At 43.7% G+C, this 27,556-nt stretch overlaps 1 long non-coding RNA gene across 1 annotated transcript in view; it reads right to left on the reverse strand.

The window, feature by feature from the left end:
* The window catches only part of LOC116595835, a 72,420-nt gene extending 46,026 nt beyond the window's left edge, over nucleotides 1-26,394 (reverse strand). Inside the window, exons 1-2 of the long non-coding RNA XR_004287881.1 lie at nucleotides 26,288-26,394; nucleotides 14,902-15,130 (exon numbers count right to left, since the gene is read on the reverse strand). This is a non-coding gene — a long non-coding RNA (uncharacterized LOC116595835). The remainder of the gene's footprint in view (nucleotides 1-14,901; nucleotides 15,131-26,287) is intronic.
* Nucleotides 26,395-27,556: the final 1,162 nt, after the last annotated feature.

A 27,556-nucleotide genomic window follows, 5' to 3' on the forward strand; every position in this document is an offset into this window, starting at 1 on the left:
AACACCACTCTGCCCCGCTGGACGCTGCTGCCGGATAGGCAGATGCTTAGCATTCCTCCTGTTTTGATCATTCTGTTTCAGATTCAGAGTTTGGGGAGAGAAAATCCATCCCACTAGTGTACGTGGCATGCTGCTCCCTGGCTATGCAGAGCTGAGAGAGAATCCCCAGGGGTCACTCACAGGGGTCTGTGGTGGAGGTTCAGCTCCTTCCTCGACTGTTCCACAAGACAGAGGAGTAAACCCCCCAGAAGGAAACTGAGGTGCTGTTAGGAGGAGGAATGGAAGCTAGATAGTCAAAAATCAACAGTATCCACTCCAGGGCCATCCTAAGAGCCCAGGGGACAGATGCCCAGGCCTGTCGGCCTCCCTGGGGCAGTGTAAGGCTAGAGGATAAATACAAAAGCTAGATAGAGGTGGCTGGGGCCATAATTCCACCCAGCCTACATGCTGTGGCCCCAATTCCAGCCCCTTCCCCTGGCACTCGATCCTCTGTAACACAAAATTAAACCAATTGTTCAGATATTGTTTTCTGAACCAAAACACCAAATGAACTGTCTAACTCAATTGTGGCTCCATGATTACTTCTTTTGACAGAGCTTGAAGAGATCACCTGCCTTCCTCACTTATTTTCCCAAACATCAGAAACAAATCTTGAACATCATCTGGGAAGTATACCCACACTCACACCCCCAAGAACTCTACCACAAAGAGGTTTGTGCACAAGATCTAATTTTTTAAAAACTCTCTGACCCCCCAAAACCTTTAATTTTCCTTAAAAATCTTTCATCAGCAGCTAGAAAGGTAAGAGTTCAGGCACCTGGGTTGCTCAGTCAGCTAAGCATCCAACTCAATCTCAGCTCAGGTGTTGGTCTCAGGGTCATGAGTTCAAGCCCCACACTGGGCTCCATGTTGGGCAAGGAGACCACTTTCTATCAATCAATCAATCAACCAGGCTTTTCAAAAGATAAGAGCTCAAGACCCTTCCATCAAAGCAATGGCCACATCAGTTAATGACCCAAAGCAATGCCATGAGTCATCAGCTCCCAGTCCACCAGGAACTCCCAGACGACACTACTAATAGTATGCTTTGCAACATTAATCACAGGCTGAGACTTTCCAAGTTGTATCTGAAGAAATGGTCCATCTCTTACTGGGCTAATGCTCCTTCTGAGGATGCAGGCAGTTTCCCTAGCTTTGACAATTTCCAGATGTGACCAGCCTGCTGAAAGATGAGAATGATGTTACGGAACCATGAACTTTGGATACCTAACCAACTTGTTACAGTCACAAACTGTATGAAAGAATAGAGCTGATGAACTTATAAATCTTGATCTAGAAATGGCATCAGAAGTTTTATTTATTTGTTTATTTATTTTTAATATATGAAGATGAGTCCTACAGAACTTGACCACGAGTTGAGACCACAAACTCAGTTCATCCAGGGGCTGGCTCTTTCTTTTTTTCTATTTATTAAGATTTTATTTGAGAGAGAAAGAGGGAGCAAAAGCAGGGGAGGGGCAGACAGGAGAGAAGCAGACTTCCCGCTGAGCAGGAAGCCTGCCACAAGGCTTGATCCCAGGACCCTGAGATCATGACATGAGCTAAAGACAGACGCTTAACCGACTGAGCCACCCAGATGCCCCGCATCAGAAGTTTTAAATTTGATCTTCAGGGACATCCTCTTATTAGCTGTGCAATCTTTGGATGATCATTTTGATTTTCGTGCACTTCTATCTACTGATTTATAAGATGAAGATAACAATAATTATTCTGCCGACCTCAAGAAGTTTCCTAAAAAAGTAGAATAAAAACAGTCTACAGACTTTATAAACTGTGTCTCCCAGGTGAGTCAATGCGAGGAGGCATCGAGACCGTGCGGGCATTTTCATGGCCCTACTGAGACATTTTTTTAAAATATCATCTTGTTCTCCCTGAGCAGAAACCACTTGTATCAATTTCTCAGCCTATCTTGCACTGGTTAGCTTGCTAGGAAGCGAGCTCACTGGCCCTAAGAAGCTTGAAAAGCAAAGTGTCTGGAGGTGAATCAAGCCATTTGTACTTCAAAGAGCCTCGGATGAGAGCTGGCAATAATGACGACCCTCCCAATGGGTCTGAATTTCATCTCCTCTTCCTTCTCCCTTTTCATTCCTACCTCCATTTTCCCTCTTTTGTTCCTCAATTTCTCTTGCTCGTTCACCAGTTCATGTATCCACTCATCTCTTGCACCAGCCCATCTGTTGAGTCTCTACCATGCCTCAGGCACTCAGCCTGGTCAGGTTTTCACAGAATGGTTCAAATCTTTACCTGCTGAGGGACCACGCATGAATTATTACTGAGCAAGCGCTCCAGAAATGTAATGTTTTTTTACTCCTCCACCCCTGCCCTATGCCTTGTTCTTGAGGATGCCAACATGGGTCCTGCCGCTAAATCTTCCATGCATAGATGTTCTAGGCTTCCTATTTTTGCTTGATGGAAGCTAACGTATTTAGAACACATACACCACGAAGCCAAATGCCGTGGAGTGTCTGCTGCTGAAGTCTCAGAGAGGTATTTTCAAAAACAAAACCCACCTTCTCTACCTGGGCTTTGAACAAGTTGAGAAATAAGATACAAAACAAAGATGGTGGCCAAAATAGCAATCTAATACTGACAGACGCTATGTTGGGAGATACGGCTTTGTAGGAGAGCCAGCAGAATCCCTAACTACTCACCAGGTGATGAGGACAGACTTCCTCATGCTGTCATAGGTGACACTAGGTCAAGGCAGGCCTCCCTGCTCAGGAGCAGTCCCTGGACAAGTGACAGAATGGAGCCTCTGAAAAGACCATTCTTTACGGAGCTGCAGAGAACACTCTTCACGCTCAGGAAACACAAGCAGGATAGGAAGACCTGAGCTACTCCTCCCTGGTTATTCTTCTCTGATTTATAATAATCTCTGTACCTGCCCAGGGTTGAGGTGAATGCAGGCATGGAGAGAGACCTGTACTTGCAGCAGTCAAGCCTTCTTTACAGGAAAGAAGGACAGCAGTGTGGAGAAATGTCCCCATTAACATCCACTGCAAGAGAGATGGATGTCCTCCTCACCTTTCCCTATAAACAGAATAAGCTTTTTTGTATATAATATTCTTTTACTTCATTTTAAACTATGAGCAGTGCTTTTGTATTCTCTACATAAATGGTCATTTCCAGATGCTTTTTACTCTTGTGATCAAACTCAGCATACACAGATTAATCCAGCATACGTTGTCAACCATGGGAAAGCCAATGACCAAGTCAACGTGTAGGCAAGTGGTTAGGTTCTCCAGTCTCTAGAATAAGCATTCCTACAGAGCATTTTCAATGATTTAATCTAACTTAGAAAACTAATTCAGCACCTACTAGAAGAAAAATGAATCAGAATCTCCTCTCAACAAGCTCGTAAATCATCATAGAGGACAGACAGGAGATTCAATAATATAATGTGACAAGAGCTTCAACAAAGATACACTTAGAATTTCATAAGATGGGGACACCTGGGTGGCTCAGCGGTTTAAGCCTCTGCCTTCAGCTCAAGTCATGGTCTCAGGGTACTGGGATCGAGCCCTGCATTGGGCTCTCTGCTCAGCGGGGAGTCTGCTTCCCCCTCTCTCTGCCTGCCTCTCTGCCTACTTGTGATCTCTGTCAAATAAATAAATAAAATATTTTTTAAAAAAAAGAATTTCACAATACGCAGGTGAGGGGCCTGATTATTCTGCCAGGTAGGAATCGGGGACAGCTACAGACAGAAGGTAAAACTGGTAAAGTAATTAACTAATAACAAATTAAACAAGTGAATGAATGACCCTCCATTTCTGTGGTTCAGAGATGAGCTTTCCAGCTTCCTTCCCTGTGTCTGCTCTTCCGTCCTGAGCAGACTTGGAGCAGCAATCCCACATTCATTCTGTGCCCTCGTCCTGCCTTGTCCAGCTTGCCCATGAACCCCACACAGAAAGGAGAGCGTGCGGTAAGAGCGGAACTAACCCTTGTACACAGGAGAACCTGGCAGGTGAAAATAGCACAGCACTTACGTTCAGACCACAGTGTTGGGAACCTTTAAAACCTAGATGCAATCGCCCTGAGGCCATGAATAATTAATGAGTTATTCATTATTTGAACTAATGCTTATTGAGTATCTAGGCGCATCAATTAAACAAGATAGGCAATATCCCTGCTCTGACAGACTTTATTCTCTCACGGATTTTTGTCCATAAAGGACTAAATTAATGAGTCCAAATGCACAGAATTAGAAAGTGGTAGAGTTGGAATTTGAACTTTGCTCTTTCTGACTCTGAGTGCTATGCTCTCTCAATACTGTTCTATGACAAAGGCTGAATCACACCGAAAATCCTGTGTGTGCTCTCAAGAGAGGGAAAAACAACCAAGGAAAGCAGAGCAACACTTGCTCCCCTGCCGCCAGGCATGGGCAGTTCATGGGGTGCGGTTTGCACGTCTGTGCCTTTAAAGCTGCCCACGTGACTCTAATATGCAGCCAAGGCGGAGAGCCACTGTCCCAGGTGTGGCAGGGAGCTGCTCTGGGATTCTTAGGAGGAAGAAAAGAAGGGGACACGCCCAGAGCCTCCCCTGCCCTCCCCTCTGGCTTGAACCTGAGCATCCCCACTTTTATCTTGTTTATACATTGGGTCTCTGCCTCAGATTTCCACTGAAGAAAGAGCTCTGCTGCTGACAAAATAAACAAGTCTGAACCACTGTTTTCAAATTCTTAGATGTGAAGGGTCCATGGGGTTTTTGTAGCAAGAAAACTTCCTCTTGGCATCATTTTAGATGTCCCCTACTGGTACCCTGGTTACTGGAGTTCGTAATATGCTGTTGCTGAAAAGAAAATATAATTTCTTGAATTATTAGGAAAGTGCCCTAATCTAACCGAAGTATCAACAAATGTCATAAACAGAGTTTCTGATAACCTCCACATAGTCATTCAGTGTACATTTATTGAGTATCATCTACTATGTTTTGGAGGCTGAGGATACCACCTTAAAGTTGAGAGACAGGTCTGGCTTTTAGGAAGCTTACATTCTAATGAGGGAGACCAACAGGAGACAACGTGTGCAGAGATGGCGTTCAGTCCTACACATCTTGCAGTCTCAAGTCCTGTGTACCCAGAATCCTGTAGAAAAGGGCTTGGTGTTCCCGCTCAGTCCTCCCAGACTCTGAGGAGCCACCATCCCTTCTGGGGGTTAGCTCATTGGGATTCACGGGCATTTACTTCAAACGCCATCGCTGAGACCCTCTGTCCTCAAAGGCTTCCCTGAGATCTAGTGGGGGTCCGGGAACCTGCTTGCCTTTGAGGTGGGCCAGGCCATGCTTTGTGGACCTCAGAGGAAGGATGCTTTGATAATGATGAGTTTGCCCTTAAGGTATTATCTACTTCCCAAGGCTGCCTGGCTTCTAAAAAGGTTTGCAATCCCCAGAAGCCCATTCTCTGAGAGGTGGTCACTTCAGTAGGTCTTGTTACTTTCATTCCTCTGTAGCATCAAATGTCCAACCCATGGAACATCTGGGACTCAGCCTGGAGACAGGATTTACGTATTTATCTGGATAAAAAACATTCATGAATATTTCGAACTTGACAGACTTGGTATGCTGGTAGAGTTGATACACTGATACATTTTAAAGTCCAATGTCAAGGTGAGACAGGTGCTAATGCAGAGGGTTACTACCTATAATCTAACAAATACGTAAGGAAAGTATAAAACAACCACATCAATGAGAATGTCGAAGGTAGTTCCAACTCCATATAAACAATCTGTTCTCCTAAACATTGTCTTGTCTTTAAGGTCCTCCGTAGCCTCAGCAGAAAGTGCTCCTGCCTCCTACGGATGTGATCATAAATTTCAAATGAAGAAAGTGATAATTAATGAGATTTTTCCCCCTTTAAATGTTTATATGAAAACTTCACACAGCTCTTCCCTAGTCAAATCACCCCCAACAGGAATTTCAGGCTTTGAACTTACATTCCGCTGGATTCATCTTCCAGATTAAAAGGTTTATTTATTATTTTCCTCTCTTCCTGAAAAAGTTACACACACTTCAAAGTTAAATAAATAAAGGCACAAAGAAACAAGTGAAAAATCACCCAGAAATTCCTAGCTAGACATACAAATATTAACAATGTGGAGTCTTTTCCTCCAGTCTTACCTATTACATAATATTTTTAGATGAATAACGATTTTGCAAAAACCTGTACCGCACATTAGGGCAGAGTTCCATAATTAGTGGCAGGGGCGAAGACAGAAGACACTCTCCAGCTACTGAATTGGCAAGATCAGAAATGAATGGCGCCATAAAGATCCCATGTCTTTCATTAATGCTTAAAGCCGAGACTTTATTTATAAGGAGATTCTAAATTCCAGGCTGGTCTCACCCGGCTGCCCTTGATCTGGGGAGCCTGTTTGTCATGTTAATGAAGAGAAAAGTTCCAAGTTCCACAAAGACCTTTTTTCCCCCACAGCTGAAGGAGAGAAAGAGATGTTGGCAACTCAGGGGCAGAATTGGGGCAACCCTAAAATAACTACTTTATCTTTGGGGCCAGCTGGCCTCAAGTCAGCAGCAAGGTTATTCCAGCTCAGGGCAAAGCAGCGACTACACAGTGAGAGGGGACTCCCAGAAGCAAAGCCACAGCCCAGCATTTAAGCGGGTTGGACTACTGTCTACACTAGTGGTTCCCAACCTGGAACTGGCATCAGAACCCCATAGGGGGCTTTACAAAAACACAGATTGCTGAGCCCCATTTCAGAGTTGCCAATTCAGCAGATCTGGGGTGGAGCCTGAGAGTCGGCATTTCTAACCAGTCGCTGAGTAATACCAGTACTGGGGTTCCCAGGACCACACTTGGAGAACTACTGGTCTATCCTGACGCTTGAACTGCTTAACACAGTTCAGCGCTTAGGCTTTAAAATCAGACAGATTTGATTTTATCCCTGGCTCCTAAGAACTTGGGCAAGTAATTGATCTGAACCTCTATTTTCCCACAAGTAGAGTGGGGATAATTATAAGGATGTTCTAAGAAACATATCATATAATGTATGTTAGGTGTTAAGCACATTGCCAAGGTCACCGTAAACATTCCTGATCATAGTCTTTCTGTTCAAGTTTCATCTCAAGACTGCTTTGGAATCTTTCTGCGCCCTAGAATGAGTGTCCTTGGCCCTCCTAAATCCTGGCTCACTCCTTTTCCTTTCCAACCTGCCCTGGTGGTACGGAATTTCCACCTCCCTACCCCCCAGGGGGTCTCCCAACTCCACCAGCGGGGAGCCTCTGACCAGGCTAGTCCTCTGCTGCCACCTTGTGGCCTAAAATCCCATAACACCTTTCAAGATAATCCGTCAAGGTGGCCCTCCTCGGGCAGCAACCCCCAAAACCAAGCATCAGCAAGGGAGAGAGAGGTGGCCCACTTGACCATGGGGAAGGGTTCCCGACCAGATCCATCTAAAGGACAATCCAACTCCTGAGGGCTACAAGACGACACAGGTGCCTGGATCAAGGCCAGGAGACCAGGAGAGCTATCTGACCGCAGATCCCTGAGCAGAAGTCCAGAGACTTCCGCTGAGCTCACAGCCGGCCTGGCCGGTGAGATTCCCAGCAGGACCTCAGGACAGCTGCCTGCAGACATTTCTGAGGGCTTCTGGGACTTTAGGACTTAATCCTTCAGGTTCCTCCTACTGCTGCTGCCAAAGGCATATCAGGAGCAAGGGACCCTGGTCGTCCCACATGCTGGAACCCACGTCTGATGGACCAGCCATCATGTTAGGTCCTTGGGACAAACTCAATGCTTTAGCAGGGAAACAAAGCAGGAAACAGAGGCATGTGGGCAACGAAATGAATACCTACAAGGCTCTTGCCTTTTTGTCCCCTTTCCTCAATCCAGGTAGTTTACTGAGGTGTCACAGCTCAACGGGAAGTGCAAATACAAACCTTTTTTTTTTTTTTTTTAATGATTTTTACCCCGCCCACTGGAAAGCAGACTTCTTAATGACAGTTGAACAGAATTCCTAAGTTGGGGGACTAGTTCCAGTTATTAAAACTTATTCAGTCCAGTTTTAAACTTCTCTCACACTCCATCTTTCAGCGAAGTACAGGAATGAGTAGGGACCCTGGCTCTTGGAGCAGAGGAGGGAGAGAGGAGGGCCTGGTCTAGCTCAGGGTGCCTCCTTCTCTCTATTCTTCAGGGTAATGATGTCATACATCTCTCTAATCAACCGCCATTCACAGCTACTGGGTATAGCTGCATTCCTGGCAAACAGAAAGTGGCCTTCACATGGCAGGAAACCAAGTGCTTGCTCTCCCTTAGGGACCCCACACATGGGGCTTCTTGTAAAGACTTCCTGAGCACAGTTCCCTATGGGAGAGGGAGCTCCAGCTCCCTGCCGCCCATACCCTGCAGACCATCACTGGGAGTGGACCCAACAGTATCTTCTGCTAGGGTCCTCTGGAGCCCTGTTTGCTAGTTTCCTTGACCCATAGGAAATCCTCACGTCTTTGCCCACCAAACATAAATGCAGACTGTTTCTATGATACCTACTCTTGTCCCTTGCACACATGGCCCAGAATAGATCAGTAATGAACATCCCTCTAGAAAACGAAACATCATCTGTCCCTTCTTACAGGCACCTGAAATCTTCATGCATGATACTCTTGGAGCCCTCCCCTGCCCTCCTTCAGCCTTGGGAAAAGGCTCTCTTCCTTTCCCAGGGTCCTGAGGCCCCGAGGCTCTGGACCCTGATAACTCTCTCCCATCCCCCATGTCTTCTCAGAGCAATGAACTCCTGCATAGCCATGAGTGGGGAACATTGCCCGAGACAGCTGCCACCTCTCAGTAAGGCTGGGCCAGAAGAGGGATGCATTTTTAACTTCTCTCTTTAGAATGTGGCTCATGCGGTACCTCTTCAACCTCATTTTTGGACCCCTACCAATTCTGGGCAATTGAAAAGTCCTGTCCAACATCTACTCCCAAGAGAGTCCAGTCTAGGGCTCAGGTAGGCCCCTGGAAGGAGTAAAAGACAAAGTATTCGGATTCTTCTCCCATGGCTGCCCCCAGTTCCACTCTGGGTCAGCTCGGGTAAGGCTTGCCTTGGCTCATTGTTCCATCTCTATGTTAGAGTTCACAAAGGGTTAGGTCACCTTGGGACCTCCCTCCTATCTCTAGAAGAAGAGGGATTAAACAAAGGAGTAGGGAAAAACTGAGGCACAGGTGGAGAAATGATGGGCCTACATGGGCAAGTCAGAAGGTGCTTTGAGGAGGCACCTACCAATAATTATCTTCCCCTTAACGTGACATGAACTCAGATAATTACTTCTTTAAACTAAGTATTTACTAATGTTATCTTACATTTTATAAGGCATGCTACAGTTTGACAAGGGCCTTTTCATTCATTCATTCACTCTTCCATCCATCCATCCATTCATTCATTCATTCACAAGGGTTTTGAATCTTGCCACCATCTTCAGGTTGGTAGAGCACGACTCAGTTATTCATTGATAAGAAAATGGAGGCATCCAGGCCGTAAATCACTTGAATCAAACCACAGAGCATTAGCCTCTCTTGTGAGTAAAGCATTGATAGCCAACACAACCTTCGTGAGCAGGATCTGGCTACCTAACGAGCTTCAAGCACTTGTGACCAAGGCTTTGAAGGAATGGTGGTGAGGGTGGATAGACTAGGCACCTATAAATTGGGGTGGGAAGGAGGAGAGCTCCAGAACGAGAGCCCAGGCCGGGAAGAGAGGGCTCATGTAGCCATCAGCAGTCAGAAGCGTAAGTCTTCCGTGCCGGGACAGAGAGAGGCGGCTTTCCAGATTAGCAGTCAAGCAACAGAAGCAAACTCGTTTACCTTCACAGTTCTCTCTGCCTCCTATTGATCCATACATGCCCGGATACACTCCGGGAAAAATCCCTTCCCAAAGCCAAAGCTTTCTGAAGGAAAAAAAAAGAAAATTCCTGAACTATTTTTAACCGTTTTTGTGTTGTTCTACCTTGTCTTAGCAGCAAAGAAACTTTCCTTTGTGAACTCAGGGGCTTCAAAGTCAGCTTTGTTTTCATGTGTGGTATTGATCTGATTCTCCAGAGGGTCTCTTGACATCTCTCCACACCTCACCTGATTAATCCAGCAAGTCCTACAGGCCCCTCATCCACCGACAGCGAGAGGGAGGTCCCGAAAATTTCAGAGCCTCTGTCTGAGGCAGCAGACCCTCTCCATGGTGGAGTGTGATGCTGAATGCCAAATCCCTACCCAGACCTGCGTGAGTTCCTCCACACAGCACAGCCATCCTAGCTCAGAGCAAAGACCGAGTTCTCTTTGATGAAAGAGGCTATGGGATTTTCCTGTTCTCTGCTTCCTAACTGAAGCAGCCTCTCTGAAGGCAGCCCTGTGGGACCCTCCCTCAGGAAGCCTGCTCCCAGCCCGGCCGTGTCTACTACACAGTCTTCCTTACTCAGCCACGTTCCCTCTTCTGGGCTCACACTCTCCACATCTGTCAGGGGCAGAATGAGACTTCTACAGACCTCCGTAGCTGCCTTTTCTCTTGGATGGTGAAATCCTTCCTTTCTTTCATGCTCACCTTGATGTGGTATTTAGGTCTTGTCTTGATCAGCTCAGACGATCACAACACAATACCAACACCGGGCAGCTTAAACAACAGACAATTAATTCTCACAGTTCTGGAGACTAGAAAGTCCGAGATCAGGGTGTCAGCTTGGTCGGGCTCTTGCAAGACTGGCAGATGGCTGCCTTTCTGTTGTGTCCCCACAAGAAGGGTAAAGAAGCGCCAGGGTCTCCCTCTCCTTATGATGACTCTAATCTCATCATGGGCTCCATCCTCCTAACCTAATCTAAACCTAATTACCTCGCCCAAGTCCTACCTACTAATACCATCTCATTAGGGATCAACTCTTCACCATTTTAACGGGGGTGGGGTGGATATAAAGATCCAGACATTAAACTCTGGCATGTCTGAAGGAGTAAAGCGAAGAGGCAGACTTGCCAGATGGTTTCAGCAAAAACACCTCACATACTTGATAAATATTTATCAGCCAAAACGGTATAAACTTATTTTACTTATATGTCTGAATATTCTCATAGTTTGGATCCTGAAAATTCAAAGCTGACTTTTCAGGGTTGGATTCAGACATCTGGCAGCCAGAGCTTAGAACTGGGTGCTCTGCAGGTGCTTTGGCTGGCCTGGGGGATGGGGATTATGGCGTATTATACGATAAGCTAGAGAAAATTTTACTTTATATCATAAACGTATTGGTGGTCAGTCTGAGACACCAAGTCACAGAAGAAAAAAGAATAAAAATACAGAGAACTGTGTTGTTAGCAGTGTTTCCTCCCTTCACCCCAAAAAAATTGCTGTCTGGAGGAGGGCATTGGGCAGGATTTGCTAAGCTTGCTTACTCAAGACCTGACCCCCACTGCTTACCCTTTGCAACACATACTGCTCAGAGCCTGCCTCAGATGCCCCTCCCAAGCCCTCCCTCTCAGGACCAACAAGGACCTGGGGGCCTCAAGAGAGTAGAAATGGACAGAACTGAGCAAAGGGTGTCAGGGGGAGGCTTTGGAGAGGATAAGAAAACAAAGCTGCGGTTAGTGACCTGGAGTTTAAGACCATCCGGAGCAAAGAATGTAACCTCGGTTTTCTCATCCATCAGATAGGGACAAAAATACCTAATCTCATAGGATTATAGTGTTTTCCTTCCTTTTCCTCCACCCCCAGAGAAATAGAGAAATAACCTGATAAATGTTTACTGAATAAAGTGCACACTGCCTCCAGAACCAGCTCTCAGTCTATAGGTAAAATCTCAGGTTACTCTCCCCTACGAGATCTTTCTCTCAAGGTTACCTACATCGCTGACCCCTGTCTTTTGTAGTCCTGGGACCTCCCAGAGGAGCCCTGCGTTTGCCCCAAACAGAAGGGAGATAAAGAGACCCCCCAGCTGCTGCTCTACTGAGGGACAGGCCCTCCCTCCCCTGTGCGATCCCACAGCCCTCACTCTGACAGACTTGAGGTAGAAGTCTCCCATCTACTAAAAACACGCCACACCTCAGAACTCTCAACCACAGGGTAAACCTGGGATCTCAAGTGTCAAGTTTTACGGAAAGGGAAAGAAATGAGAGAAAGAAATCCCGGCCTCCCCTGTCCTGCCCCAAGTCTCAGGGATCAGCAACTTCTGCCTCTTTCCATTTGATTATAATTGATTTTAAGTCATCACTTAGCAGAGACAACAGAACAACACACATAAACCTTGAACTATCCTTAGCCCTTCGTCTGCAGTCAGGAATGAATTTTATTTCACTCTCTCACACTGCAGTCTGCACTTAGAAGCAAGGGCTTCACTTTGAGGGGAGTGCAGGGAAGTGAGGGGGCTTCTTCAGAAAGCCGGGCAGTGGGACAACAAGGCAGAGGGCAGGGCTCTGTTCGAGAATGTGACTGTGCAAGAGAGAACTCTGCTTCTCTGGCTGGACACATCCTGAAGCTTCCCATCTTCCTCCATTGCCACCTAGTTGCTGGGAATGGAAAAACGACCGTTCCGTTCATTTGCTTGCACTGCAACTCACAGGCTCTCCTGGTCACCAAAGCCACAGTGAACTCTCTCCTTCACCTGGAGAACTCCTATTGCCCCTTCCCCCTTTTAAAACCTTCCCTGACTCTGTGGTTCGACTATACTCCAGAACCCATAAGGAGCATGACCCAATAGAAATACAACGCCATAACAAATCGCATGGAGGACAAGGGGAGATGGAGAGGAGAAGGGAGTTGAGGGAATTGGAAGGGGAGGTGAACCATGAGAGACTATGGACTCTGAAAAACAATCTGAGGGTTTTGAAGGGGTGGGGGGGGAGGTTGGGGGAACCAGGTGGTGGGTATTGGAGAGGGCACAGATTGCATGGAACACTGGGTGTGGTGCAGAAACAATGAATACTGTCACGCTGAAAATAAATTTTAAAAATTTAAAAAATTAAAAACAACAAGAAGAAGAAATACAATGCCTGCCAATGTATAATTTTAAATAGCCTAGATACAGGATTTTAAAAAAGAGTCAGGTCAAGCTAATTTCGAAAATACATTTTATTTAACCTAATATATCCCAGACAGGATCAATTCAACATGTAATCAGTATTTAAAAAAAAAAAAAAAAAGTTGAGGGTTCCCTGGTGGCTCTGACTCTCAGTTTCTGCTCAGGTCATGAGCTCAGGGTCATGAGATCAAGCCCCACGTCTGGCTCCTCGCTCAGCTGGGAGACTGCTTGAGGATTTGCTCCCTCTGCCCCTCCTCCTTCTTGCATGCTCTCTCTCTCTCAAATAAATCTTTAAAAAAATACTTTTAAAATATTGAGATGGCACCTGGTTGGCACAGTCAGTTAAGCAACCAACTCTTGGTTTTGGCTCAGGTTGTGATCTCAGGGTCTGAGCCCAGGCCCCAAGTCAGACTCTGAGCTTAGTGCAGAGTCCTCTTGAGATTCTCTCTCCCTGTCCTGCTTGTGATCTCTCAAGCTTTCTCTCAAATAAGTAAATCAATCCTTAATTTAAAAAAAAAGAAAGAAAGAAAGAAAGAAAAGAAAATATTGAGGTATTTTGCATTATCTTTTTTTTCAGTCGAAGTTTCCAGAACGGTGTGTCTGTACACTTATGGCATGTCTCAATCACGATGGCTGCATTTCCAGGGCTCAGGGGCTATGTGCGGGTAATGGATGCTGAACTGAACGGTGCAGACTAACCTCACTCTTAGCACACTGTGGTATAATTGGGTTTGTGTGTTCACCTGCTCTGTTGGGGTGTCAGCCTTTAAAAACAGGATCATTAACAGTGACCAACTCATAGCATCTGTATAGTAACTCCTTGCAGAATGACTGACTGGATTAATAAATCAGTGTCACCATTGACCACTGATGAAAACAGCTCTGTTGACGGAGAAGAGGGCAGGCGATGCATTTGGAGTTAGGTACGTCCAGTGAGAAGCTTCTAGGAGATTTTCGGATCAGGATGCTCAGAACTAAATCAGAGAGAGACAGAAACATAGGAACCCCGGGGAGAGGACAGGATGAAAAGAAAAGACTAGGGAGGCATGGTTTGGAGAGGTTGTCCTGACCACAGGAGGCAGAGACACATCCGACCATTTCACAGGAAAACGCTGCAGGTTATTTTTAAGGAAATAATCACAACAAGCATCGTAAGGAAGGGATTGCGGTATGGCTGTGCATGGACTACCTCCCTCTGGTATTAGTTACTCAGAGCGATTCTCAGACCTGATGAGGATGTTGGTGGGATCCACATGGCAAGTCCTCCCATGAAGCAGAACCCTCCCCTCTGCCCAGTCCTCTCTCCGTCTCTCCATATGCCTCCCCGTGATCAATAACTTCAAATGGAAGTCTCTGGCAGACGCCCTCAGACTTGAACGGTGCTTCCCAGACTCGACTCTGCACGTGCATCACCTGCGATCTTGTTGGCATGTGGATTTCAACTGAGTAGGTCTGAGGCAGGGCCTGAGAGTCTACTTTCCTAACATGTTCCCAGTGATGTCTACTTTCCTAACTTGTTCCCAGCGATGCTAATGCTAGTGGCCCACAGACTGCATTGGGAGTAAGCAAGGCATTCGGGGATTAGAGACTCATGTAAAGCTTTCCTCAAATCTGGGTTTTGGTTTCTGCAAGAGAATCCCAGAAAGAAAGCACGTAAGCCCACAGGACAAGAAGCAATGGCATTTCAGTGATCAGCTAGAAGAAAAAAACACCTCCTGGGAATCCTGCAAACAATATCACAGAAGGACTTCTGACCATGGGTAAGGTCACGCAATTAGTAGGGGTAGTGGTAACAATGTGTAAGTTGTGCTGGAATCGAGATTGAATTGAGATCCCATCTATTATACTCACTGTTTCTGTCATCTTGTGTTTTCCACCCTTCTATGAGCCTCAGTTTCTTGATCTGTAAAATGGGTAGAATTTCACATCGCTCGCAGGGGTTCTTTGAATTCGGATGGAATAGTGTATGTGACATTATCTGGTACAGCGGCTCACATACGCTAGAGGCTCAGCAAACGCTTATTAAATCTCAGCTGAAATACTTCCCAGTTACCTCTGTGAGGACAGCACTGGAATAAACCTGTGGGATGAGAAAAAAAAAATTTTAATGAGATATGTCTGCTTTTAGGTTGATTAAGCCTCTGTGGTTAGGATATTTATCTTGAACTAAATGCCTCCCCTTGTATAAAAGCAATGCAAATACATTCCAAGAAAACGCCTTCAGGGAAAGGGTATAATTTCATCTTTACCCATTTTTATATTTCTTTACAGTTGCCATGAGAGCATTTTAATAACCTCCATGGAGTTGAAAGTAAGGCAGGTAATTGCCATAAGTAATTTAAGGGCTATTAAAGCTAACAAACTTCTCCCGTGGAATACCTTGTTAAACAGTGATCAGCAGAAATCACGTAAAAATCGTGTGCAGTGTAAATTCAAGCTCTTTTTCCAGTTAAGCTGAAGTGAAGATGTAATTACATTACACAGAAGAGGGGTGCGGACATTAAAGCTCTTTCTGCCTCAGCCTCGGGTTGGCTCTAGCCGAAGATGCCCCGGTATGCTAATGAGATCCACTTTCTTCCTTCTGAAGAGTGAGCCTCATCACTGTTGCCATTTCCCACTAGCTGAACTGGCAGCTCATTTTCCATGCAAGCTTCTGAAGGTTATAAATCTGAGTGTTTCTTCGTGCAAAGCCCCCAGGGCTCCCAGCTCCAGCCTTGGATCAGCCAATCACTAACCAGGTGACCTTGAGCAATTCTTTTTACCTCTCTAGGCATGCATGAACTACCACAACTATAAAATAAAAAGATTTTATTGCGTGCCCTCAAAGATATCCCCCAGCTCTAAAATTCCTTGATCCTAAACAAGCGTTATACTCAGAAGCCCCTCTTCTGACTATTTTAACTATCAAAAATATAACCATGACTCAAAAGGAGGGCAAAAAGAGAGAAAGAGAACCCATGAAAAGCATCAGCCGATGTTACAAAGTCCATACATTTTATACCTCCCAGAAGCTGGTAGGCACAGGCTCACCATCAATTTATTCTTCCTTGCTACACTGGTCCAGTAACTTGATTGCTCTATTTGCTGGGCTCACACCACATTAGGAGGGGAAAATTAGCTGAAACAGGCAAGACCACTGACAATGATAAGAAGTGAAAGCCCAAGGGAGAAAACAGAAACCTTCAAGAAGTCAGGATTTTATCTGGTTCATTGCTATATACCCAGGGCTGGGTACATAGTATATGCACAATAAATGCTAAATGAATGAAGAGAGGAAGGAGAATGAATGAACGAGAGCAATACCTACAAAAAGCAGATACGATTGTTTTAAGCACAGTGGGTAGGGAAATACTACAGGTACCCATAACCATACACCCTTGAAGGACCTCTCAAAGACTTACACACACTGCAGTTAATATCCACATGGGTGTCCAAGAAAGCAGGGGAAATTTAAACTACACTCGGTAAGCTCTCACTGAGATAGCAAATGATGACATCTCGTTAAACACGGGAGAGGGAATGCAGGGCTTATCTCTGCTTCCCTCCTAATACCCTACTTAAAAGGACAGGAGTGTGAAATGTGTGTATATGATTTCCACAAGGAAAAGGAGAGAGAAAAATATCCACAGTGGACAAGAGATATCACCCAACATTTCTAAGCTAGAAAGGATCAAATGAAATGATTAGAGCTGATACAGCAAAACAGCAAGGGCCTCCAGAAGGAAGCCAGTGAGAAGCCAGCTAGGTCAGGCCTCAGATCCCTGGAAAGACTCAAATGAGAGGAACTAGGACAAGGCAGGAAACTGGAGGACTCTTACTGGGGGAAACAGACTATACCCAGAGAAAAAATCTCTAAACCCTGACGCTCAGTATTTACACATACTACACTCTCAATGTAGGGTTTTCCCATGAGCACTTGGATCCCCACCCAGCCACATCATATAGTTGACAAGCCCTGCTCCTCCCCTCCCAAAAGGTAACCAGTCTGCTCCAATATAATCAGACCCAAAGCACCAGAAGTAAGCCTCCAATAAGGAAAACCAAGACCAAAACAAACAGAAAAAGAACCCAGAGGAAATCAAGGCAGCGAAGGAGGAAGAAAACTTTAAACGTATGTAACTGATAGCCCTAAAGAGATGGGGAAAATACCCTTCATAGCAAAAGAACAGAAAGGTACATTTTTTAAGGAACAGAAGACAAATCAGAACAATTACAGTTTGACAATGTGATAGCTGGATAAGAGAGTCCCCAGAAAAAAATTCAATCAAAATTTTGGAATGGAGAGTAAAAAGACTTACTCAGAAAGCTGAACAAAAAGACAGTCAGACAGTAGGAGATATGAGGAAACTGGAGTATCAGTCAGCTCAGGAAGTCTAAGCACTGTGTAATAGAGCTCCAGAAAAAGAAAACAGGGTAAAATAAAGGGAAGTTATCAAAATATTGGTGCATGAAATATTCTCATAAGTGGGAGACATAAATATTCATGTTATAAAAGTCTATTGAATGTATAGCACAATGAATAAAGAAACCCCCACGTCAAGTTACACTGATGTGAAATTTCAGAGCGCTGGGGATAAAGAGAAGATACTAAAATCCTCAAATTATAAATAACTAGCTCACATCAAACGATTGCAAATATGAATGTCATCTGATTCTCAACAACAGAGTCAAAGCTAGAAGTCAATGGAGCAACAGCTTCAAATTTTGAATAAATATCTGCATCCCAGAATGCTACATTCAGTCAAATCATGAGTTATGTGCGAAGAGGTAATAATACGTATCAACACTCTCAGGGTCTCAAAAAATATTTCTCATGAATGCTTTCTCAAGAAACTACCGGAGGATATGCTCTACTGAAATCGGGGCATATACCAAGGGTGGGAAAGAGGTGGGATTTAATAAATAAGAAACACATCTCAGGAGAGAAGCAAAAAGAAGAGCCAAGAGCACATCTGTAGAGCAGGTCTAGGTCACAACAAGGTCAGAGAGGAGCAGGAGGACTGAGAACTCCCAGAAGAACATCTCCCAAGAACAAAGGAACGCTGATGCTTTGGGCTGGCTAGTCACTGGAGCTGGAAACTTGGAAAACAATCAGTGTTAAGAGCATAGACAAAGAAGTAGGTTGGGGGAAATAAAGTTGACTATTAACTCCAGGAAGCCAAATATTTTGAATAAGAAAGGAAGTATAATCATAAAATACCAGAGAATCAGGCAAACATTTTATACGGCTTTAATTAAACATTTTGAGGTAATTATCAAATTCTTTTGAAAACAGGAGGGAAAGCAAGGATGCTGGATCATATAAGGATGTGAAGTCCTCATCTTCATAATAAAAAGCCAATAAAAAGTGGAAAATGATAAAATTTGGTTAAGTCAAGCACTAACACAACACTCAAAAGCTTACAGAAGAATAGAGCAGGGGACTTCGGGTTTGGTTGCTTGTTTGTTTATTTGTTTCCTTTTTTAAAAAAAAAAGATTTTATTTATTTATTTGACAGACAGAGATCACAAGTAGGCAGAGAAGCAGGCAGAGAGGGTGGGGAGTGGGGGGCCGGGAAGCAGGCTCCCCGCTGAACAGAGAGCCTGATGTGGAGCTTGATCCCAGGACCCTGGGATCATGACCTGGGCCGAAGGCAGAGGCTTTTACCCACTGAGCCACCCAGGCGCCCTGATTTGTTTGTTTCCTTTAGCAGCCTTCCAATGTTGATAAAAGTTTTAAGTGACTTTAAAAACGAAATCAGATTATCATAAACGGCCTGACCCAAGCCCATGGTTATGCTTGGAAGTTTTCACCTAAAGAGTAGAGCATGCCACAATCAAGTATGAGAACTAAGGAAAACTAGCCAGATCTGCCCACCCAGGATGCCCTGAGCCATCACCGAAGTCCAAGGGACATGTCCAAAGAGGTGGGTGAGACACAACAAAGATACTCTGGTTTATGGGCATCTTAAAATCAGGTGAAGGCACAAGTCTTTAAATAAGAATATCAATATTGAAGCAGGGCTCTGTCTTGGGTCAAATGGCCATGGAGAGTATGGGTTAGGCCGCCAGATCTGCTAGACAATAACCAGCCTGCCCTTCAGAATCTATAGTCTCTTATGGAAAACTGAGCAGCAGGTGCTTACAGAACAGCTCCACAGCATCTGCTGTCCAGGCCATGAGGGGGGGAGACTGGGTAGTGACAGCTCAGTGATCAGGAAGGTCCTCAGGCTTAAATCCATCCACATTTCCATAAGCGACTGGAGCCCCAAACTCAGGTTCCAGTTTCCACCGAGGCAGGGACTATCCACGCACACCCAGGCCCGTGGCTTCATTGGCCCAAGCCTGGACAGGGTTAGCTCCGCAGAAGCCAGACAACAAGGACTGGGGACAGAGAAAATGGGGCTGGCGCAGGAAGTGACCTACAGAACAAAAATGTCTAATGCAAGCCAGAAAGATTCCCTTCAAAATGGTTAAGTTTTATGTTAAGCTTTAGTGCTTAATGCTTCCATTACATGAAATATTCACTTATGTAGAACAGCTCATTCCCCAGTAATATGAGATTAATGAGGCATCACTGTACATAAAAACTACCGAACTGGCTCAGATCAATCGTCTGTCCTGTCCAGCAGTCTGCCTTTTAAAGGGCACAAAAGAATATGAAATCCAGAAACAGAAGCATCTGAACTAGGGGCCTATCTTCACTGCTTTGGCCTGTGGGACTTTGGGCAAGCGGTTATTTATCTGCTCCCAGCCTCAATTTACTCATCTGTAAAATAGTTCTATGAAGACGTTCCTCTCAGTGGTGGTGTAAAAATTCAATGAGATGATATCCTTAAAAGTACCTTTTGGACTATAATCCTCTCTAAATATGTTCATTAATTTAGCTGAAGGATATAATGAAAGCTTCATAGCTGTTGTCTATCAGTTTTCTTCCATACCCTGAAGATTATTAACTTCTTTTAAGAAATCTAATTATTGACTTTTCTATGAATATATTTTTTTAAACCCTGAATCTGTCTAGAATCTTGGTCTCTCTTTTTTTTAAGATTTTATTAACTTCTTTATTTGAGAGAGAGAGGAAGAGGAGCAGAGGGGAGGGACAAGCAGAATCCCCACTGAGCACAGAGCCAGAAAAGGGGCTCCACCTTGAGCCAAAATCAAGAGTCAGAGACTTAACAAACTGTGCCACCAGGCACCCCTTGGTTTCTGGATTTTTGGTGAACTATTCAAAAATTGAATTCAAAAATTTGGTAGGAAGTCTCACTGAATTTTTTTTTTTTTTTAACCTAGAAAACCATATAAACTAGCATGTTCCTAAACCTTCTCACCTAGCACCGGCATGTTCCTAAACCTTCTCACCTAGCACCGGAGTCCCTCCAGACCCACCCCTCTGCTCAGCTGTACTCTTAGTGAAGATTTCCTGGACAGGTGTGTTGTGGGTGAGTCAGAAACTTAGTGGGGGCTAGAAGGAAGAACTGAGCTAAGTTAAATAGTTAGGCTTTGGTGAAAAACTTTCTGGAAGACTGAATGAAGCTGAAGCTTTCTCACTTGTTTCAGGAAGCTGCCTGTCCCCAGGGTCTGAGCTAGTGGGGTTGAGGGTGGGCTGCAAAGGCTCCATTATGTAGGGTTCACCCCAAGAGGAGGTATCTGGAGGCACAGCATAAAAAGGGAGCACCCCATAACATTTCTATGAACAGTTCAATTTAAATTCTCGGATTTTTTCTACCTCTATTAGGAGACCCTATCACGTAGAAAAGGCAGTAAGAATAGGGAACTGGATAAAGAGCCATCCCTAAATCCAACCTGCTGTGAGACTAAACAAGACACCTTCCCCCTCCAAGGGGCAGGGGGATGGTCTCAGTTTGTACAAATAAGGGGTATGAAGTAGATCAGAGTTTTCAAATATGTTCTGTGGACTCTGGGTTCTCCGTTTACACGTTGGGTCACATCCCAAGAGATGGAGGAAAGAGTGGTAAGAGAGTGAAGGCAAAGTGTGTCTGTATTTCTCTCTTGGATTGCATGGAGAAAGAAGAGGTTTACCACGACCTCTTTCATCCATTTTATATTGGGGTTTTTAAAGGCAGTGCTCCCTGACTTAAAACACATTTGAGAACCACTGGATTGTATGTCCCCAATGTTTCCTTCCAATTCTATGATTAGCTGATAAATTGACACCCTATCACACTGGATACATAAAATATAAATCACACTATACAACGCCTTCTGGTCGGGGAGGTACATTCTTGAGGGACGTATCCAGATCAGCACACCCAGCTAAGGAGGTACCGCGGGCTGGAGAAGTCCCACTCATCTCCGAGAAAGTAAGACCTTGCTCAGCACCCATCTCTTTGTTACATAAGCCATCAGAGCGTGCTCACAAAAGTAACAAAACACAGTCTGCCCTTGTAAGACAACACCATTGAGGAGGTAAGACTGGAACACATACAGAATAATTACAGCTCAACCACTTCCCCGCCACCCCCCCCCAAAAAAGTGCATAATTACATGAGACTCTATAAGGTGCAAACTCTGATTGTGTCTGCGTGCAGCAGTAGAAGAAAGCATGTGAAGAGACACGTTCAAACAGTCAGAAAAGGCCCCATGCAGGAGGGGATAGTCTGAAGCTAAGCCCTTAAGACAGCAACTAAAGTCCAAGAGCTAAACACTAAAATACCTTTAAAGGTTTCAAGCTACAGAAGTTCAGAAATAAGATCAATGTTAACTCATCGTGCCGACTCGAAAAAACACTTATTTTGTGGCAGAAGAGAATTTCTTTTTGCCCTTAACTCCTTACTTACTTTAAACTCTATTGCAGAAAGGTTTGAGCAGAGGTCTCTATGGTAAAGAGACCTAAGCTCTGTTAGCCTAGTAATTCAATAATTTGTGGAAGTTAATGTCATAAAACATGTAAATATTAGCAATAGGGAGGTGTGTCTTGCACATTTTTATACCATAGAAACTAAAGGACATTATTTGTGGGCAGGATGGCATTTGAACCACACAGAAACTTCATCTCCCCCAAAACAATACTCAAGTCTTGACCTCACTCAAAAAATAAAAATAGAACAAGGCTTACCCTACTGAGGAGGTGAGATTGAAACACTCAGAAACATTACAACACAAGACAAAACCAGCAGCAGCTCTAAGTCCACTGGGCTTGGGTGACATAATGGTCCCTGAGGATATTGGAAGACCAAAGCCAAGCCCCTGCAGGAAAACTGGCACTAGAGTTGGCATCCCCTCCTGTCACCTAGAGGGAAGGCCAGAGGAAGCAGAGGCAGCTGTCCATAATCTCGGGAATCTGATCTGCAACATCTCTAGAGAAGCAGAGCTCTAAGTCATCAGTATAACATTGGTTCTGAGCCATGGGTCCTTTGGGGGGAACGGAGGAAACTGTATGGAGGTGTATAATGAGAATAAGACGGGACACACCAACACTGCTCTCCACTCTCAGCTTCCAAATATTAAAATTCCAAAGCAAGTGAGTACAACTAACGTCAGAAAAGATAACCACATCCAAAAGACAGGACATAACCTAACAAGTGTTGGCGAGGATGTGGAGTAAAGGGAACACCTGGGCACTGCTTGTGGGAATGCGAACTGGTGCAGCCGCTAGGGAAAACAGTATGGAGGGTCCTCAAAAAATTGCACACAGAACTGCCACATGCTCCAGCCATTCCACTTCTGGGCATCTACTGGAAGATATCTCACTCCTTGCAGCATTATTCACAAAAGCCAAGATCGGATAAATAAACATAAACATAAATAAAAATATAAATATAAGGTAATGAAATATTATTCATCCATGAGAAAGAATGAAATCCTGCACTTGAGACACATGGATGGACCTTGAGGGAATCATGGTAAGTGAAATAAATCAAGCAGAGAAAGAAATACTATATTCACTTATATGTGGAATCTAAAAAAAAGGCCGAGTAGAATAGTGATTCCCAGGGGCTAGGGGCTGGGAGAAAAGGGGAAAACGTAGGTCAAAGGGGACACATTTCCAGTTGTAAGATGAATAAGTTCTAAGGATTTAATGTACACCATGGTGATCACAGCTAATAATACTGTATTATATACTTGAAAGTTGCTATGAAAGTAGACCTTAAATGTTCTCACCACAAAAGGATGGTAATTTTGTGATGTGACGGAGGCATTAACTAATGCCAGAGTTGTAAACATTTTGCAGTATGTAAGTGTATCAAATCAACATGTTTTACACTATAAACTTATAAAATGTTGTATGTCAAGTATATCTTTATAAAGCTGGAAAAAAAAAAAGCCAAGAAATCGAATAAATGAAAGATTTCCCTTTACAGGATTCTAAATAATAATTCAATCTTTTGTAAAAAATTACTTTAAAATAGTATGATCTATGCTCATGGATCAGAAGAACAAATATTGTTTTAATGTCCATATTACCCAAAGCAATCTATAGATTTAATGCAATCCTATCAAAATGCAGATAGCATTTTTCAAAGAAGTAGAACAAAAAATACTAGAATTTGTATGGAACAACAAAAGACCCTGAATAGCCAAAGAATTATTTAAAAAGAACAAAACTGGAGGTATCACAATCCCATATTTCAAGGTATACTACAAAACTGTAGTAATCAAAACACTGTGGTACTGGCACAAAAATAGATATACAGATCAAAAGAACAGAATAGAGAGCCCAGAAACAAACCCATGATGATATGATCAATTAATCTTTGACAAAAGAGGCAAGAATATGTAATAGGAAAAAATAATCTCTTCAACAAATGGTGCTGGGAGAACTGGACAGAAACACATAAAAGAAGGAAACTGGGCCACTTTTTTATACCATACACAAAAATAAAGTCAAAATGGATTAAGGACCTACATGTGAGACCTGAAACCATACAAATCCTAGGAGAGAACACAGGCAGTAATGTCTCTGACATTGGCCATAGCAACATTTTTCTAGCTATGTCTCCTGAGGCAAGGGAAACAGAAGCAAAAATAAAATATTAGGACTCCATCAAAATAAAAAGTTACTTCACAGCAAAGGAAATAATCAACAAAACTAAAAGACAGCCTATTGAATGGGAGAAGATAGTTGCAAATGACATATGTGATAAAGGGTTAGTCTCCAAAATGTATATAAAGAAATTATAAAACTCAACACCAACATATGAACAATTCAATTAAAAATGGGCAGAAGGCATGAACAGACAGTTCTCCAAAGAAGACATGCAGATGGCCAACAGACACATGAAAAGATGCTCAACATCATTCACCACCAGGGAAATACAAATCAAAATCACAACAAGGTATCACCTCACACCTATCAGGACGGCTAAAATAAAAAACACAAGGAACAATCAGTGTTGGTGGGGATGTGGAGAAAAAGGAAGCTTTGTTCACTGTTGGTGGGAATGCAAATGGGTGGAGCCCCTGTGGAAGACAGTATGGAGGTTCCTCAATAATTAAAAGTAGAATTACCATACGATCCAGTAATTCCACTACTGGGTATTTGCCCAAAGTATATGAAAACACTAATTCAAAAAGATACATGCACCTTACGCTTATTGCAGTAGTATTTGTAAGAAACCATGAGAGACTATGGACTCTGAAAAACAATCTGAGGGTTTTGAAGGGACGGGGGGTGGGAGGTTGGGGTACCAGGTGGTGGGTATTATAGAGGGCACGGATTGCATGGAGCACGGGGTGTGGTGCAAAAATAATGAATACTGTTATGCTGGAAATAAAAAAAAAAAAATTATGAAAGTAGGCTGACTGTCCATCCATCAATGAGTTGACAAAAAAAGATGCGGTTTATATATATATATATAGAATGGAATATTCCTCAGCCATAAAAAAGAATGAAATCTTGCCATTTACAACAACATGGAAGGAGCTAGAGAATATAATGCTAAGTAAAATAAGTCAGAGAAAGACAAACACCGTATGATTTCACTCATGTGTGGAATTAAGAAACAAAACAGACGAACAAAGAAAAAAGAGAGACAAACCAAAAACATGGTTATGGGGGGAAGGTGGGCAGGGGGATGGGTGAAACAGATAAAGGAATAAAGAGCACACTTACCGTGCCGAGCACTGAGTAATGTATAGAATGGCTGAATCACTACACTGCACACCTGACACTAACATTACACTGTATGTTACCTATACTGGAATTAAATTCTTTTAAAAGATAATAAAAAAAAATAGTATGGCCTAAATCCTCAATGAGACAAAGTAATGGCTAATATAAACACACACACACCCCAAAAATGATGCAACACAAACAGGCAATTATGAATCAAGAACAGATAAAGATTTTTTTTTTAAGAATGGGATTCAAAATACTGAAAATTCAACTGTAATCACAGAAGCAAAATAATCTCCGTGGAAAAGACCAGCATGAGTTTTTAAAGGCATAACCCCCCAAAATAAAAGAACAGCAACTCTACAGATATAATACATGCATATGTACGTTCGTACACATAAAAGCTGAGAAGCAGATAGGCATGGGGAAACCAACTCAGCTGACCCCAAATGCCAAAACCAAGGGAAAGTAAGAGGAAAACTCATTCATATAGGGGCTCCAAAATTCTCAGGACCTGGGAGTGCCAGGGGGATCTGAGAGAGGACTTCACAGTGGGGCTGAAGGGTGGAAACCAGGCTGAATGTCCAGTCAATGTTTAGTTAGTGGCGCTGGCATCAAGGGGTGATGGAGAGGCCAGCCATCAGGAAGAGGAGGTCCCCCATGTCCTTAGAGCCACTGACTGGAGGGAAGGTCAGCAAAGGAGGGGGCCTTCAGTAGTATCACTATTATGCCTTTTGTCTAGTGGGGTACCATGTGCGATATTGCTTGAAGAAAGGTATTGCTGTTGGGGCATGGGGCAGAAAGTTCTCTAAACCAGCATCTCGCACCGTCCCAAACAGGATATTGGCCTACCATCTGGCTAACATAGCTTACTGAGTTATTGGGCAAATAGGTGAGGGTTCTGGTCTTAATTAAAAACATCAGAAAAAAAAAAAAAGTTAAAGTAAGAGCATGAACCTGGGAATACCACCCAAAGGCTGAAACTCCCGCATTTTGTTTTGGAGGCAAAAACACGTTAATTTTGGAGACCAATCTACCTAGAATGATTCTTACAGCTTCCCCTTGCTGCAGCTCATTCCGTCACCTAACGATCCTCTGCTGGAGCTTTTGACACAAAAGGGGAGGTTTGAAAATGCCCAGAAGAAAGAAGAGGATTTCAAGTTTAATTGTAAGCCCCACCGGGGTTTGTGGCACGTTATTCTGTCTGGAATCAGCCAGCCACAGTCTGAAGCTCCATGCTGCCGTGTACTAGCCAGGTAACTCTGGGCAAGATGGGAAGCTCCCAGTGTTCTCTTACCTATTAAAAAAAAAAAAAAATGAGAATAGCAATACTTACACCAAAGTGTTCAAGTTAGGATTTAGTAAGATAATGAGTAATGAAAGGTTTTGGCATGGTGTCTGGGATGTAGAAAAAAATTAGTTATTCTTATTTTTCCTCAAAGGGCCACAAACTTTAGAAGGAAAAGAAGCTATTCGTTAAAGAGCATCCATGCTTAGTTCTCCAAAAGGAATGGCAGGAGAAGACTTGGACATATGAGACACAGTTGATTTTTATCTGCACTTTAAGTGAAAATTGTCCCGCTATCTTCTGTCTTGTCTCAAGAAAATGGGACAAACCTGTATCAACCTAGATCAACATGTTTCACTCTATACCACATATTTACTTTTCATCTGGACCCAATTCTGGAAGGGTGGAAACTTCCATGTGAGCAGACAACCGGACGTAGGAGGTTGATGCTCCGGGGAGGACTGAATGCCATTTTTTTTCTGCTGGGATCAGCTCTTAGCAGATCAATGTGGTCCCATCACTAATCAATAAAATCAGTGTTGAATTGCTCCATGGACTCAAAGTCCAGCTTGAGGATCTTGCTTGCCTTGCTTTGCTGTCCACAAAGCCCCCTGGGGATCTGAATGTCACTACTCCTGACTCCGTGTTTTTCCTTCCCACGTGGTCCCCAACATTCTTTCCCTTCCTGGTATTACTTAAACATTTCCTTCGAAGACTAAAGTCAAACCTAACATTAACTAGTGGGTATACAAAGACTGAAAAATTGAGGATGCCCCCATATCCTTAAAAACCACAACCAGTAAAACAGTGGTTCTAGAAGCATGGTCCCCAACATGGCAGCATGTGCATCATCTGGGAGCTTGTTAAAAAAGCAATTCTTGGCCCCACCCACGACCTACTGAATCAGAATGTCTGGGGCTAAAACCAGCTATCTGTGGTTTAACAAGCCCTCTAGGTGATTTCGATGCATGCTTGCATTCGAGAGTCTCTCAAGCAAAACAAAGATTTTTTCATGGCAACGAAAAGGGGAAGCTTCGTGTCAGAGGACTAATAGCAATTTGACAGTATGGGAGGCTGAAATGTGAAGACAAAGCAAGGCAAGAGCTATCACAGGCAGAAAGCCTTGCATAATTGTTCTGCAGTGTTTGTCTTCTCCACTT

The sequence above is a fragment of the Mustela erminea genome, chromosome 7 (assembly GCF_009829155.1).
Source record: "Mustela erminea isolate mMusErm1 chromosome 7, mMusErm1.Pri, whole genome shotgun sequence".
Lineage (NCBI taxonomy): Eukaryota > Metazoa > Chordata > Mammalia > Carnivora > Mustelidae > Mustela > Mustela erminea.